A 17,766-nucleotide genomic window follows, 5' to 3' on the forward strand; every position below is an offset into this window, starting at 1 on the left:
AAATGTGGGGGCAGGGATAAACTGGGAGATTGGGATAGACATATACACACTACTATATATAAAATAGATAACTAATAAGGACCTACTGTATAGCACAGGGAACTCTTCTCAATACTCTGTAATGACCTATATGGGAAAAGAATCTAAGAAAGAGTGGATATATGTATATGCACAACTGATTCACTTCGCTGTACAGCAGGAGCTAACACAACATTGTAAGTCAACTGTACTCCGATAAAAATTTTTAAAAAAACCCTGGTAAATGTTAGGCTGTGTTTATAATTATTATAGTACTTTTATTACTAAATTGTTGTGATTACCTATTCAAACAAAAACAAAAACAAAAAACAAAATAAATGAGCTAAGTACCAACAACAAAAAAGAAATGGAAAATTTTATTCAAGACATTGAGGATTATAACATGGGCACAGCCTCTCAGAAAGCTCTGAGAACTTTTCTGCCTGTCGGAGGTCAGAGCACAGTTATAAGTTTTTTGAGACAGAGGGCTGTGTATTCAATGACGTACGTATTATTGACAGTTTACACCATCCAGATCTAAATGTACAAAGCAAGTAGTGGGTCATGGGTCACCGTGGTTCATTACAAGATCAAGGAGAAATGTTACCTTTTAAGGGGTTGTCTTCTTGGTGCTAGGAGAATGTTGCTCTTTATGGTTGAGCAGGTATTTGGGCCAATGGGTAGGCTTGGTTGATGCCTAATGCAGATACACAATGCACAGTGGAGGGGAGAGAGGAGGCCAAAGGGCAAAGAAAACATATTTATGTTTAAATTTTTTTGTCTTGCCATAAACTATGAATTTTATTTCATAGTAGGATATGGCTCAGGACATCACATACATTGGAGCAGGGAGTGGTCTAATACCAATTCACATCCTCCTTATTCTTTTACTAAGTCTTTCAAATTGAACCTTTTTCCATTGCCATTGCTACCACCCCATATCCAAGTTCCATTACATTAAAAGTAGGGTATTGCTGGGAGATTGGGATTGACATAGACTCGCTGCTATATATAAAATAGATAACTAGTAGGGACCTACTGTCTAGCACAGGGAACTCTTCTCAATACTCTGTAATGCCCTATATGGGAAAAGAATCTAAAAGAGTGGCTATATGTATATGTGTAACTGATTCACTTTGCTGTACACCTGAAACTAACACAGCTTTGTAAATCAACTGTACTCCAATAAAAAATTTTTTTAAAAGTAGGGCATGGCAATCGTAGGGGAGCAGAATTTGCCACCCCAAAATGTGTTTCTTTGGAATATTATTTTAAGCTGGTTATTTTCTAAGAAACAGCAGACTTGGGAAAAACTCTGAAAACCAAGTAGGAATGACTCTTTTGTAAGAAACATTTCCATTTGTAAGGGTATCACCCACCACTGTACCAGGAAGAGGAGAATGACCAAATTTCTAGAAACTTATCGGTAGAGAAGACTTAAATCTGCAGAATATTCTCTCCTTGTTTATTGTGCTTTTCCTGGTAACTGACTTTCCAATAACTGACTCTCCCCACGCTCAACACCCTCTTTTGTCTTTAGCTGAAGACAGTGTTTAAGGTGAGGGCTTCAGCCATTCTGGCAGTTATCCAGTTCTCCTGGGTCTCTCCCATGTATACATGTTATTAAACTTTGTTTGATTTTCTTCTGTTAATACATGTGTCATGTCAATTTAATTCTTAGAGTAGCCAGAAGAACCTAGAGGGTAGAGGAAAATTTCTTCCTCCCCAATATAATCACCTCCCATTCCAGGGTTTTTAAACTGGGGAATGCAACAAAATTCATTGGAAAGCTTTTTACAAATACAGCTTTCTTGGGCTTCACACCAGACCTCCTGAATCAGAAACTCCAATGGTGACCCGCATAGATAGTTAGAAACGTTCCACAGCAGATTCTGAATTAGGAATCTCTGATTAGGAATCACTAACCAAACAACCTGACCTCTTAACTCAGCCTCCACCATTGCATACCATCTCTCTGTTAACCGCCCTAGAGCATCTCTTTGATAATGTCCAAAATCATCAGAAATTCCCAATAACGAACAGGACCGTTGATACTTGGCTCCCACCCACTGATCCCATATGCATTTCTGATCTTACCTCTCACTCTCTCACAGTTTAGCCAAATAGGTCTACTCTCTGTCTGGCATTTCAACCCTTGAGCTGGGACTCCTGCCACCCCCTCATCTGGCATGTCCTCCAGTGAGGACACCCACCCCAACACACATCCATCAATTGCTCCCTAACAAATATTCCCAGTCCTTTGAGACTCACCTCATGTCCAGATTCCATAAAGCCTTCTGTGCTCACTCAGGACTCTGTCCACTGCCAGAAATGTTCTCTCTGTCCTCTGAATTCTTATAGCACTTTGTGTGGGCCTGGGGAAGGTAAGTACATGATGTGATGGAGCGGGGTGTGTCTAGGTGCACAGACTCAAGGAACCCAGAGCAATTTCTTTAAAATTTAATGTTTTTAAAATGTATGTGAGTTTTGGGACTTCCCTGGTGGTCCAGTGGTTAAGACTCTGTGCTCCCAATGCAGGGGGCCCGGGGTTCAATCCCTGGTCCGGGAATTAGATCCCACATGCCACAACTAAAGATCCTGCATACCGCAACTAAAAAAAAAAAAAAAAAAAAGATCCCACATGCCACAAAGAAGATCTCGCAAGCAGAAACTAAGACCCAGCACAGCCAAATAAATATTAAAAAATTTAAAATGTATGTGAGTTTTGAATTCTCCACAATTTACGGAGACCACTAATCCCTCAGGCAGATGTGCTATGTTTATTCTGAAGCTTCTGTTACCCCGGGCACATGCCGTGTACCCCAGCAATACATCAGCTGAAGTCACATGGCTGAGTGACAAAGGGAGAAAGATTTAATAAAGAGGTTTGAAATAATAAATAGATAAATGAAAAGCAAAGTCCAATTCTTATCCCTTCTATTGTTAAGAGCTGCTCCTAATGTCTAAGCTTGCAGACCTGACCATCTCAGTAAGGAGAAAAAACAAGGCTTCTGGTTAGCAAGACTCAGCCCCCTTAGAAGGCATTTGGAATACCTCCAGATTTCTGAGCACGCCATTTGGTGTCCCCTACCCTGACCTCAACAGGCTTCACAAAATATTTCTTCTAAACACATACTCCTTCTCTCCAAGAGGAATTTGGGTGAATAAAGTTTCTTCCATTTCATTATATATATATGTAAGAAGAAAATTCTGTGGTGATTCATCCAGGTATGTTGCACATACGTCACCACCCCAGATATTTCAATAACCACCACCACTATTTTAGATTAAAACTAGTCAGTAGCTACATTAGGGAGAAAAACTATATATGTTTTGTTTTTTTCTATCTTTATGTAACATACTTATCACAGCCAAACCTATGAAAGAAAAGCCCAGCTACATCTGTCACTATCGTAATAAGAAAATACTTGCCTCTAAAACTTTATGTTAATACACTAACACATTTTAGACCTGGCTATCTATGGCTGTCTATCAACTATAAATAGCAGTTAAAAGAAATAAACTCAGTCACAGCTGGAGGAGGCACAGACAGGGGCAAAAAAACCCCAGGCCCTCAGCATATCAAAGCCAAATAGTATGTTAACTTTACAAATGAAAATGCAAAGATCATTTGGAGAAGAACCAGCTCCCGCAATCCTCCCACATCCGCTTTGCCCAATTTTTGTCAACAGTCTTCAACCATTTTTTGTGCACGCCACCCCATCATCTGTATGGACAAATGGGTTTTTTTATTGTATTTTTTTGAATTTTATTTTATTTTTTTAAACAGCAGGTTCTTATTAGTTATCTATTTTATACATATTACTGTATATATGTCAATCTCAATCTCCCAGTTCATCCCACCACACCCACCCCTCTCCTGCTTTCCCCCCTTGGTGTCCAAGCATTTGTTCTCTACATCTCTGTCTCTATTTCTGCCCTGCAAACCTATTCATCTGTACCATTTTTCTAGATTCCACATATGTGCATTAATATACGATATTTGTTTTTCTCTTTCTGATTTACTTAACTCTGTATGACAGTCTCTACATCCATCCTCGTCTCTGCAAATGACCCAGTTTCGTTCCTTTTTATGGCTGAGTAATATGCCATTGTATATATGTACCACATCTTCTTTATCCATTTATCTGTCGAAGGGCATTTAGGTTGCTTCCATGACGTGGCTATTGTAAATAGTGCTGCAATGAAAATGGGGGTGCATGTGTCTTTTTGAAATATGGTTTTCTGTGGGTATATGCCCAGTAGTGGGACTGCTGGGTCATATGGTAGTTCTATCTTTAGTTTTTTAGGGAACCTCCACACTGTTCTCCACAGTGGCTGTACCAACTTACATTCCCACCAACAGTGCAAGAGGGTTCCCTTTTCTCCAGCATTTGTTGTTTGTAGATTTTCTGATGTTGCCCATTCTAACCAGTGTGAGGTGATACCTCATTGTAGTTTTGATTTGCATTTCTCTAATGATCAGTGATGTTGAGCATCTTTTCATGTGCCATTTGGTCACGCTGTATGTCTTCTTTGGAGAAATGTCTATTTAGGTCTTCAGCCCATTTTTGGATTGTGTTGTTTTTTTAATACTGAGCTGCATGAGCTGTTTATATATTTTGGAGATAAATCCTTTGTCCGTTGATTAGTTTCCAAATATTTTCTCCCATTCTGAGGGTTATCTTTTCATCTTGTTTATAGTTTCCTTTGCTGTGCAAAAGCTTTTAAGTTTCATTAGGTCCCATTTGTTTATTTTTGTTTTTATTTCCATCACTCTAGGAGGTGGGTCAAAAAAGATCTTGCTGTGATTTATGTCAAACAGTGTTCTTCCTATGTTTTCCTCTAAGAGTTTTATAGTGTCCCATCTTACATTTAGGTCTTAATCCATTTTGAGTTTATTTTTGTGTATGGTGTTAGGGAGTGTTCTAATTTCATTCTTTTACATGTAGCTGTCCAGTTTTCCCAGCACCACTTATTGAAGAGACTGTCTTTTTTCCATTGTATATTCTTGCCACCTTTGTCATAGATTAGTTGGTCATAGGTGCGTGGGTTTATCTGTGGGCTTTCTATCCTGTTCCATTGATCTATATTTCTGTTTTTGTGCCAGCACCATATTGTCTTGATTACTGTAGCTTTGTAGTATAGTCTGAAGTCAAGGAGTCTGATTCTTCCAGCTCTGATTTTTTCCCTGAAGAATGCTTTGGTTATTTGGGGTCTTTTGTGCCTCAGTACAAATTTTAAGAGTTTTTTTGTTCTAGTTCTGTAAAAAATGCCATTGGTAATTTGACAGGGATTGCACTGAATCTGTAGATTGCTTTGGGTAGTATAGTCATTTTCACAATACTGATTCTTCCCCAATTCAAGAACATGGTATATCTCTCCATCTGTTTGTGTCATCTTTAATTTCTTTCATCAGTGTCTTATATTTTCCCGAGTACAGGTCTTTTACCTCCTTAGGTAGGTTTATTCCTAGTTATTTTGTTGTTGTTGTTGCAATGATGAATAGGATTGTTTCCTTAATTTCTCTTTCTGATCTTTCGTTGTTAGTGTACAGGAATGCAAGAGATTTCTGCGCATTAATTTTGTACCCTGCAACTTTACCAAATTCATTGATTAGCTCTAGTAGTTTCCTGGTGGCATCTTTAGGATTATCTATGTATAGTATCATGTCATCTGCAAAAAGTGACAGCTTTACTTCTTCTTTGCCAATTTGTATTTCTTTTATTTCTATTTATTCTCTGATTGCTGTGGGTAGGACTTTGAAAACTATGTTGAATGGTAGTGGCGAGAGTGGACATCCTTGTCTTCTTCCTGATCTTAGAGGAAATGCTTTCAGTTTTTCACCATTGAGAATGATGTTTGCCATGGGTTTGTCACATATGGCCTTTATTATGTTGAGGTAGGTTCCCTCTATGCCCACGTTCTGGAGAGTTTTATCATAAATGGGTATTGAATTTTGTCAAAAGCTTTTTCTGGGGCTTCCCTGGCGGTGCAGTGGTTGAGAGTCCGCCTGCCGATGCAGGGGACATGGGTTTGGTGCCGGTCCAGGAGGATCCCACATGCCGCGGAGTGGCTGGGCCCATGAGCCATGGCCGCTGAGTCTGTGCGTCTGGAGCCTGTGCTCTGCAACGGGAGAGGCCACAACAGTGAGGCCCGCGTACCACAAAAAAAAAAAAAAAAAAAAAAAGCTTTTTCTTCATCTTTTGAGGTGATCATATGGTTTTAATTCTTCAGTTTGTTAATATGGTGTATCACATTGATTGGTTTGTGTATACTGAAAAATCCTTGCATCCCTGGGATAAATCCCACTTGATCATGGTGTATGATCCTTTTAATGTGCTGTTGGATTCTGTTTGGTAGTATTTTGTTGAGGATTTTTGCATCTATATTCATCAGTGATATTGGTCTCCAATTTTCTTTTTTTGTAGTATCTTTGTCTGGTTTTGGTATCAAGGTGATGGTAGCCTTGTAGAATGAGTTTGGGAGTCTTCCTTCTGCAATTTTTTGGAAGAATTTGAAAAGGATGGGTGTTAGCTCTTCTCTAAATGTTTGACAGAATTCACCTATGAGCCATCTCGTCCTGGACTTCTGTTTGCTAGAAGATTTTTAATCACAGTTTCAATTTCATTACTTGTGATTGGTCTGTTCATATTTTCTATTTCTTCCTGGTTCAGTCTTGGAAGGTTATACTTTTCTAATAATTTGTCCATTTCCTCCAGGTTGTCCATTTTATTGGCATAGAGTTGCTTGAATAATCTCTTAGGATGCTTTGTATTTCTGTGGTGTCTGTTGTAACTTCTCCTTTTCCCTTTCTAATTTTATTGATTTGAGTCCTCTCCCTCCTTTTCTTGATGAGTCTGGCTAAAGGTTTATCAATTTTGTTTATCTTCTCAAAGAAACAGCTTTTAGTTTTACTGATCTTTGCTATTGTTTTCTTTGTTTCTATTTCATTTATTTCTGCTCTGATCTTTATGATTTCTTTCTTTCTACTAACATTGAATTTTGTTTGTTCTTTCTCTAGTTCCTTTAGGTGTAATGTTAGATTGTTTATTTGAGATTTTTCTTGTTTTTTGAGGTAGCCTTGTATTGCTATAAACTTCCCTCTTAGAACTGCTTTTGCTGCATCCCATAGGTTTTGGATCATCATGTTTTCATTGTCATTTGTCTCTAGGTATTTTTGGATTTCCTCTTTGATTTCTTCAGTGATCTCTTGGTTACTTAGTAACGTATTGTTTAGCCTCCATGTGTTTGTGTTTTTTACTTTTTTCTTCCTGTAATTTATTTCTAATCTCATAGTGCTGTGGTCAGAAAAGATGCTTGATATGATTTCAATTTTCTTAAATTTACCAAGCCTTGATTTGTGACCCAAGATGTGATCTATCCTGGAGAATGTTCTGTGTGCACTTGAGAAGAAAGTGTGATCTGCTGTTTTCAGATGGAATGTCCGATAAATATCAAATCTATTTGATCTATTGTGTCATTTAAAGCTTGTGTTTGCATATTAATTTTCTGTCTGGATCATCTGTCTATAGGTGTGAGTGAGGTGTTAACCTCCCCCACTATTACTGTGTTACTGTCAATTTCCTCTTTTATAGCTGTTAGTATTTCTCTTATGTATTAAGGTGCTCCTATGTTGGGTGCATATTTATTTTAAATTATTATATCTTCTTCTTGGATTGATCCCTTGATCATTATGTAGTATCCTTCCTTGTCTCTTGTAACATTCTTTATTTTAAAGTCTATTTTATCTGTTATGAGTATCGTTACTCCAGCTTTCTTTTGATTTCCATTCGCATGGAATATCTTTTTCCATCCCCTCACTTTCAGTCTGTGTGTGTCCCTAGGCCTGAAGTGGGTCTCTTGTAGACAGCATATATATGGGTCTTGTTTTTGTATCTATTCAGCGACCCTGTGTTTTTTGGTTGGAGCATTTAATCCATTTACATTTAAGGTAATTATCAATATGTATCTTCCTATTACCATATTCTTAATTGTTTTGGGTTTGTTTTTGTAGTTCTTTTTCTTTTCTTGTGTTTCCCACTTAGAGAAGTTCCTTTAGCATTTGTTGTAGAGCTGGTTTGGTGGTGCTGAATTCTTTTAGCTTTTGCTTGTCTGTAAAGCTTTTGATTTCTCCATCAGATCTGAATGAGATCCTTGCTGGTTAGAGTAATCTTGGTTGTAGGTTCTTCCCTTTCATCACTTTAAATATATTGTGCCACTCCCTTCTGGCTTGTAGAATTTCTGCTGAGAAATCAGGTGTTAACCTTATGGTAGTTCCCTTGTATGTTATTTGTCATTTTTCACTTGTTGCTTTTAATAATTTTTCTTTGTCTTTAATTCTTGTCAATTTGATTACTATGTGTCTTGGTGTGTTTCTCCTTGGGTGTATCCTGCCTGGGACTCTGCATTCCCTAGACTTCGGTGGCTATTTCCTTTCCCATGTTAGGGAATTTTTCAACTATAATCTCTTCAAATAGTTTCTTGGGTCTTTCTTCTCTTTCTGGGACCCCTATAATTCGAATGTTTTTGCGTTTAATGTTGTCCCAGAGGTCTCTTGGGTTGTCTTCATTTCTTATCATTCTCTTTTCTTTATTCTGTTCTGCAGCAGTGACTTCCACTATTCTGTCTTCCAGGTCACTTATCCCTTCTTCTGCTATTGATTCCTTCTAGTGTATTTTTCATTTCAGTTATTGCATTGTTCACCTCTATTTACTGGTTCTTTAATTCTTCTAGGTCTTTGTTAAACATTTCTTGCATCTTCTCGATCTTTGCCTCCATTCTTTTTCTGAGGTCCTGGATCATCTTCACTATCATTATTCTGAATTCTTTTTCTGGAAGGTTGCCTATCTCCACTTCATTTAGTTGTTTTTCTGGGGTTTTATCCTGTTCCTTCATCTGGTACACAGTCCTCTGCCTTTTCATTTTGTGTATCATTCTGTGAATGTGGTTTTCATTCCACAGGCTTCAGGACTGTAGTTCTTCTTACCTCTGCTGTCTGTCCTCTGGTGGATAAGGCTATCGAAAAGGCTCGTGCAAGCTTCCTGATGGGAGGGACTGGTAGAGCTGAGTGTTGCTCTGGTGGGCAAGGCTTAATAAAACTTTAATCCTCTTGTCTGCTGATGGGTGGGGCTGAGTTCCCTCCCTGTTGGTTGTTTGGCCTGAGGCAACCTAGCACTGGAGGCTACAGCTCTTTGGTGTGGCTAATGGCGGACTCCAGCAGGGCTCATGCCAAGGAGTACTTCCCAAAACTTCTGCTACCAGTGTCCTTGTCCCCATGGTGAGCTACAGCCACCCCCCGCCTCTGAAGGAGACCCTCCAACACTAGCAGGTAGGTCTGGTTCAGTCTCCTATGGGGTCACTGCTCCTTCCCCCTGGGTCCTGATACACACACTACTTTGTGTGTGCCCTCCAAGAATGGAGTCTCTGTTTCCCCGAGTCCTGTTGAAGTCCTGCAATCAAATCCCGCTAGCCTTCAAAGTCTGATTCTCTGGGAATTCCTCCTCCCACTGCTGGACCCCCAGGTTGGGAAGCCTGATGTGGGACTCAGAAACTTCACTCCAGTGGGTGGACTTCTGTGGTATAATTGTTCTCCAGTTTGTGAGTCACCCACCCAGCAGTTATGGGATTTGATTATATTGTGATTGTGCCCCTCCTACCATCTCATCGCATCTTCTCCTTTGTCTTTGGATGTGGGGTACTGTTTTGGTGAATTCCAGTGTCTTCCTGTCAATGACTGTTCAGCAGTTAGTTGTGATTTCAGTGCTCTCGCAAGGAGTGAATGCAAAGCCTTCTACTCCGCCATCTTGAACCAATCCTCTGTATGGACAAATGTTTAATGTTACATCTTGGCATATCCCATCTGAATCCAGGAATGTGAAAAGGCATCCAGGACATGCAGCTTCAGCTACCTCCTCACCAGGCTTCCCAGAGTTCTCCTTATCTCATTGTAATTTGGATATGAACAGTCCGTCTCTCAAATTCCAGGCTTAGAATGACTCAAATTTTATCCCTAAAGAGCCTTAGCAAAGTAGATGAGCTAAATGTGACCTTAACTAATCTTTTAAGAAAAGAAAAATGATGCATGTCACCTTTAAAAAGCCAGCCATTCAATAACAACATAATGGGCTCATAAGTATGATAATTATTTTTCCCATGATGCAAACCATATACAGTAGACTGTTTCAAAAGAGAAGTACAATTTACTTCTCTTCCATCTTCACATTAGGAGGTAATCAACATGTTTTGTGTTCCTCATATTATAGTCTCAAGAGCAAGGAGTAATTTACATGTCTGATTATTATTTGCACCAGTCAGTTAGTCAAAATGTATTGTCAAATTAACTAGCAGATAGTGGAGACTTGTGACAGTGGGACACAAAAGTAAAAGGTTTTTAAATGAGGGGTAGAAAGGAGTAAGAGCTGGAGCAATGATTTCCAATCTTTTCCCTATGATGATGCCTTTTTTATTTCAAGAAATTTTAGGACTCTGGTTAAGACAGCAGACTAAACACACTCATTAGGCTCTGCTCCATCAAAAACCCCACAAAATGGGGCTTCCCTCGTGGCGCAGTGGTTGAGAGTCCGCCTGCCGATGCAGGGGGCACGGGTTCGTGCCCCGGTCTGGGTAGATCCCACGTGCCGCGGAGCGGCTGGGCCCGTGAGCCATGGCCGCTGAGCCTGCGCGTCCAGAGCCTGTGCTCCGCAACGGGAGAGGCCACAACAGTGAGAGGCCCGCGTACCACAAAAAACAAAACAAAACAAAAAACCCACAAAGAATGGAAAGGGGACTTGTAGGAAGGTTAATATCCTGGAACAAAGATAATGGGATAAAGATGATAGTAGCACAATACTGGAAACTGGAAAGCAGATGGATGAGCAATGACTGATGTTAAAGACCTAAGAAAGCTGAATCCTAAATCATCTCCATGTACCTGTGGGAATGGAGAAGCTAAACACAAGGGGATTGACTGAAAGTCTATTTAAGATACAGTTAGACCCCCACCCCCTCATTCCCTCAGCCCTGCCTTGGCTGAAGATGAGGCGCTTACTCTCCAGGAGGGTCAAAAAGGCAGGACACTAGGCACAGCTGAGAGTAGAGACAGCAAATTAAAAATACAAAGGGCGACCTTCCCTGGTGGCGCAGGGGTTGAGAGTCCGCCTGCCGATGCAGGGGACGCGGGTTCGTGCCCCAGTCCGGGAAGATCCCACATGCCGCGGAGCGGCTGGGCTCGTGAGCCATGGTCGCTGAGCCTGCGCATCCGGAGCCTGTGCTCCGCAACGGGAGAGGCCACAACAACAAAAAAAAGAAATTTATTTCTCACAGTTCTTGAGGCTGAAAAGTGCAAGACTCAGGTCCCTGTAGACTCAGTGTCTGATAGGAGTCCACTTCCTAGTCCTAGCCAGCCATTGTCTCCCTGTACCCTCACATTATGAAAAGGACAGGGGCTCTCTCTCTCTGACCTCTTTTTAATCCCGTTCATGAGGGTTCCAGCCTCATGACCTAATCACCTCCCAAAGGCCCCACCTCCGATCACCATCATACTGGTGATTAGGTTTCAACATCTGAATTCTGAAGGGACACAAACATTCAGTCTATAGCAGGTAGTACCTAAAATATGCAAAGAATTCCTACAAATCTATAATAAAAAGATATAGATCCCAATAGAAAAGGGTTGGCAAAAGATCTGAACTAGCTCTTTGCAGGAGAAGAAATATAAATAGCCACAGTCAAATGAAAATGTGCTCAACCTCATTCATAATCAGGGAAAAAAAAAATTAAAACCACAACGAGATACCATGTCACACCTGCCAGACTGGCAAAAGTTCAAAGGAGAATGGCTACATCTGAGGAAGGAGGAGGAAGCACACAGGGGATTTCAGAGGTAAAGCTGAACACAGGTGTTCGCGCTACTATAGTTCTTTACACATAACATGGATTTTATGAATACTCTTTGAAGCTACTCAGTATTTAAGCAGAACAATTAAATGAGATGATGACTCAGTACAATACACAGCACAGTGGCTGGCATATGCTAGGTGCCCATTCTTCTAATTCTTGTTTCACTGTAAATATTTGAGAACAAATTTGAACAAAACTAAATAGCGGCTTTCTCGCAACTCCAGTACTTGTTGGTAGATTGAAGAAGACTGCAAGCTCGGATTCCAGATCTATTCAAAGACAGGAACAAACAAGTCCTCCCACTCCCGGTTCCCCATCTTACAATCTAGTTATTTATTCCAATGTTACTAAAAATAAGCATCTAAAAGTGTTTCATCCTTTCTCCCATCTCTTTAGATCTCTTTCTGACTAGAAAATAGTCCTTTTGTGAAATCATGATGAGAGAAGCCACAGCCCAACGGTGGAATAAATGAAAATCAAGGCACAACGGATGCCTGCAAGCCGGCACACTGTCTCACATCAGTGAGACTGTCTCACCTGGTCATCCCCATCGCTACACGGTGTATAACAGGCAGGAAAGGAGAAAAGCTAAAGGCTTGCCCCATGCCTGCTCTTGGATTATACTGCGGCCCACATGTTTTAAATCCCTAAATCATTTTGAAAATATTTGTCATGCAAAAGAGCCCCAAACCAAAGAGAGCTGCAGGTAATAGCAACATTTTAGTAATAAAGCCTCTGACATTGGTCTTCTCCCCACAGTTTTGCTTTTCTCCTTCTGTAACCTTGAAGCCGCTTGGAAAAACAAACAAACAACAGAAACAAGGTTTCATTATTTCATCCAAACAGACGTCAGACAAATGGCATCCAGGTATGACACAGAGACAAGCAAGAGGATTTCTAAGTTAATGAGAATCAGGAGGAACACAAAAAACCAAGCCAGGCCAGGACTGTGTTTTCACTGGTGGTCTGGAAGAGGGGGTGAGTGAACCAGCGAGAGGAAGAAAGGAAGGGGAGCTGGCCAGACGTCAGCTGGGTGAGGGAAGCGGATGACAACCAAGATGGTTCGTCCCTTCGCTTCATCCCTGAGAGCCTAGCGCACGCCAGGCTTTGTGCTCGGAAACATCAGCACAGTCCCTGCCTCGCGGAGAACACAGCTTAGCAGGAGAAAGAGAGGAGAAGCGAGTGATAACCAGCGTAAGAGGAGAAGCAGGGGCTGCCACAGGAGCACACGGTCCCAGGCTTGCAGGCTCGGCCTTCCCAGGGGGATCAACATTAGCCCTGGGCTCTAAACAGGGGCACGAGTTAGCCTGAAACAGTGGGGTGGGGGACAGGTGAGAAGAAAGGGGAGAAAGCCCCAAGCTGGGGGGCTGCGGGTATGGAGACTTCGGAAGCAAGCAGAGTACGCAGAAGGCTCCCTGAATAGATGAGAGGGCCTGGAGCAAAGACACAAGAAGGGCAGAGCTAGGGTCACGCTCTCCCTGGGGTAAGGCCCACTGGACAAGCCCAGGAAATGTACAGCCTTAGCCCTTAAAAGCAGATGGCATGATCTATACACCTCAGTTCTACGGCACTCTGGCAACAATGACACACTTGGCTGCAGGGAAGATGCAGGTCGGGAGGTCTGGCTGGGACGTGACAGTGACTCAGGGAGTGCAGTTGGACGATACACACTGAAACCACAATTACAAGACTGGTTTAAAATTTTTGCAAGAGAAAAACATTTGCAGTGTGGACCTTCCCATCCACACCCTCAGGTCTACGACTCCTGGAAACTCCCCTGCTGCATTTCAAAAGAAGCCTCCCAGCACTCAAAGTCTATGTTGGGAAATGGGTAAGAGTTTGACAGCCTGCCTGTTAGTATTGAGAAAACTTCTGCTGAATTGAAGAAACTGGACTTTGTTCCTTTTGAAATCTGCTCACACACAGCCTTAGGGGCATTTGTAAGGTGAGACTGAAGAGGACTAGAAAGTGGGGCAATGTCTGCCCATCACATGTTTAGTCCTAAACTTTCCCACCCCCCAACCCTGCTCCCCACCAGCTCTTCCAGTACCGCAGCTGCTGCAGGCTCTCTTAGCCAGAGACCTGTCAGGAGTCAATTGAGCTGTATCCATCCAGGTACTGCAATACATTTGTTTCAACTATAATTACTCCTCCTGGCAGACAGAGGTGTGAGACAGAGCAGGCCAGCGCCACCCAGGTGCATGGACCAGGCAGCAGGCAGAGTGCAGTGAGGTGGCTCTGCCATCTGGTGCATAGGAGAAAGGGCCTGAGGCTCACACCTCCACCCACAGCCTCTAAAGTCCAGACTTCCCATCGCAAGCCAAGAGCTAACGCCTCCATTCAATTCTATTCAGCCCCTCCAGTCCCATGGGTCCCTTGTTTGACTTCTCATCCTCTTCCAATTAGCCCTTGACATTCATTTTGACCTGATCTCACCAGGATAAAAATGCTGGGGTGTTAGGGCCAGGGGTTGAGAGTGGAAAGCAGAGAAAATTAATCGTGTAATTTGTCTCAAGGTCTCTACAAGCCCTGGTGACAGCCTTACCTCTTCTATCCAGGCATGGTCCTGATGGAGATCATAATGGATTATTTTCCTAAAAATAATTATTGTTATGGTTAAAGCTAAATTGCTCTCTATTTTTGTCATCTTAGAAAACAAATGATATGTTCCAAACACCCGTGTGACTGTTTCTTCTACCCCTTTTTGCCACCAGTGCCTTGCATGTAGCAGGCATTTATAAAAAATGTTTATTGATGCTATATGATGGATAATTAGCACCAGAGCCTGCTGGTTTGGAAAAGGAACTTTCAGGAAACCGAAGATCTAGAAGCACAGAAATGGACGAACCCACGTAGGGCACACCTCAACACGTGACTGCTCAAAGGAGCCCACCCTATCGAATCAAACAGCAACATGATTCACGTCACAAGGACCCTTTCAACGTGGGGACCTATTCCTCCCCAGGATCCCCTTGTGGAAAAAACATGTATTTACCTCATAGATTTTGTTGGAGATTCTGTCTTCTCTCTGGGAAGATATTTGGAGACACCACTCAGCAGGAGAGACTTGGAGGGACCAGATGGCTGGTAAATGAGAGGCTATTCTCAATCCAGGGCCAACAGGAAAGCAGAGAACCAGAGCTCAAATTTAGATTGAAACCTGGTACCCAACAGTATAAAGTTAGAAACTCCCTTGAACCATCTGGCACTTTTAAATAAATACCTGTCTGTCCAATCCTAGAATGGAAAGGAAACTCAAAGTCTAGCTTTCTTCCCAGAGACGGCCTCTGTACTACCAGTAGTGCCTAGCAGCCCCAGGAGTTCCTTAAGATGGAGTAGCTGACTGAGCCTACATCAATGACTGCCAGTCTTAAGGATCTTAAAGTTCTTTGGAATCTTTCTGATTCCACACGTCTTTCATGCTTCTCTTCTCTCCATCTAATCCTTTTTTTCATTATCCTACCTGAGGCTAGAACACACACACACACACACACACACACACACACACACACACACACTCTCTGTGCAACCCTATCTAAATGTTTTAATACATTATTGTCCTTCTGCCAGTCCACTCATAATGGTCTTTCCTTCTCACTGACACTTTCCACTTTCCATCATGTCTCTCTCCCCCTCTTGACAATGACCCCTAAAAGCCAACATTTCACCTTCCTGTGTGAAGTCACCATCCCTGAGTATTATGAAATATGGGGTCTCCCGGCCAAATCAATGTATATCTCAGACCCTCCACCCCCATCTCCCACCACCACATGGCCTTAAGATCTCTCCCACCATACATGTTAGCCATGAGCTAACACTACCTTGACCTTTCACCTGGACTAGAAATGGCCTAACCTGATCAATTTCTTCAGTTGAATCTTCAGCCCTTGGAAAAAGAAGTGAAGAAACAGTCTGGATCAGGAGGACTGACAGTAAAGACCACAGGAAACAGGAGACAAATAGGACCTCCCTTACTTGTTTCCCTCTTCTCCCCTATTGTTAAAGGGTAAGTAAATGAGATAAAGTGCAAATGCACTCAGTAAACACAGTTAAACTCAATACAAATGTAATTTAACATTGCTATTAATTTTTTCACCACAAAAAAAATCCCTTCATTAGCATGGAGCTAATGTCATGGATGGTTCCCTCAAATAAGCTCCACCCCCACGACACAATGCTTTCTTTAGTCTCAGTCTTAGTCATCTTCAGCTCCACCCCCTCCCTTGCCCTCCACATTGTCGGTACAGTTTCCATTCACTCTTTTTTCAGAAAATCCTTCAACCCAGTCTCTTCATCTGCTCCCTTTTGCCCTGAACTCAGTCCAGCTTTCTGTCATCTTGACACAACAGTATGACTCCCTTTTACCCTAGGATCTGCCCACTCTGTGTCATTTCAGGTCCTCCAAGAAACAGATTAGACATGCAAGATATAGACTGGAGAGAGGACCAGTGGGGAGTTGCATGTGAAGGATAAAGAGGGAGGGAGCGGCGGAGGAGGGAGAGCCTTTGGACCACCGTGCAGGTCTGACACCTGTGAGAGGTGGAAGGAAGATGGGGTAGCAAGAACCTCTGACCACAGTGCAGCCCTGAAAAAATCTCAGTTGACCAATGGGTAGCCTCCAAGCAAAGGTCCCCATTAGTGGAACCTCACATGGGACAGAAATGAGGCTTTAGTACCCTCTCTGTGCTCAGTCACTGACAGTAGTCAGCTCAAGAGAAGCGTGACCTCAGTATAAACAGCAGAGGGGGAAAGAGAGTCTTCTCAGTAAAGGTACTGGGTCAGTACCTTTAAGGAAAAAAATTGAAAGTTCCTCTGACACCATTCACAAAAATCAGTTCTGGGTGGATTTTAGAGCTAAATATGAATGAAAAAAAAGACCAAAAATGTGAAAGACAAAAAAAATTTAAGCTTTTAAAAAATACTACAAGAGAATGCATTTATGACCAAGAAAGGAAACCTACAAACTATATAGGAAAAGAAGGATTAATTTGAATACATTAAGATTAAGAACCTTTATTTATCAAAATTAAGAACTTCTGTTTTGGAAGGCAGAAGAGAATGAAAAGACAAACCAAAGCAGGAGAAGGTAGCTTTAACACGTGTAACTGATAAGGGGCTCATAACCAGACTATAAATAAAACTACTAAAGTCAATTAAAATTTTTAAAAAGCAACAGAGAACCCAGTAGAAAAAAATGGCCAAAGACTTGAACAGGTGTTACACAAAAGAGGATATCCCAGTAGCCAATAAACTTATGAAAAGGTTCCTAATATCATTAATCACGAGGGGAATATACATTAAAATCACAATGAGATATCACTAAACACTCACCTGAATGCTTAAAACTAAAAAGACTAATAACGCCAAGTGCTGGAGAGAATGTGGAACAACAGAAGTTCCCAGGTGTTACTGAAGGGCGTATAAAATGGTTCAGTCACTTTGGAAAACTGTTTGCAATATAGACTACTAAGCTCACCCTGTGACCCAAAAATTCCACTTGTAGGTCTGGAAGTACCTAGAAGCGGCATTACATATGCATAAAATGCACACCAAAAGACACGTACAAGAATGTTCATGGCAGCATCATTATCATGAGGCAAATGTCCACCATGAGTAAAATGCATAAATAAATTGTGGTCTATTCATTCCACGGCATACCATAGTGAAAATTAATAGATCAAAGCTACACCTGACAATATGGATGAAGTTCACAAATACAAGGCAGAGTGAAACCTACTCTAGGATTACACAAATTCAAAAACAAGCGAAACTAAAATTTGGCCTTTAGGGATTCATACTTATGTGGTAAAACTACTGAAAAAAAAAAAAAAGCAAAGACATGATAAC

At 41.5% G+C, this 17,766-nt stretch overlaps 1 protein-coding gene; it reads right to left on the reverse strand.

Annotated features, from left to right (window-relative positions):
* Positions 1 to 17,766, reverse strand: part of CNIH3 (cornichon family AMPA receptor auxiliary protein 3) — a 282,314-nt gene that overhangs the window by 143,919 nt on the left and 120,629 nt on the right.

Source organism: Delphinus delphis, chromosome 1, assembly GCF_949987515.2.
Source record: "Delphinus delphis chromosome 1, mDelDel1.2, whole genome shotgun sequence".
NCBI lineage: Eukaryota > Metazoa > Chordata > Mammalia > Artiodactyla > Delphinidae > Delphinus > Delphinus delphis.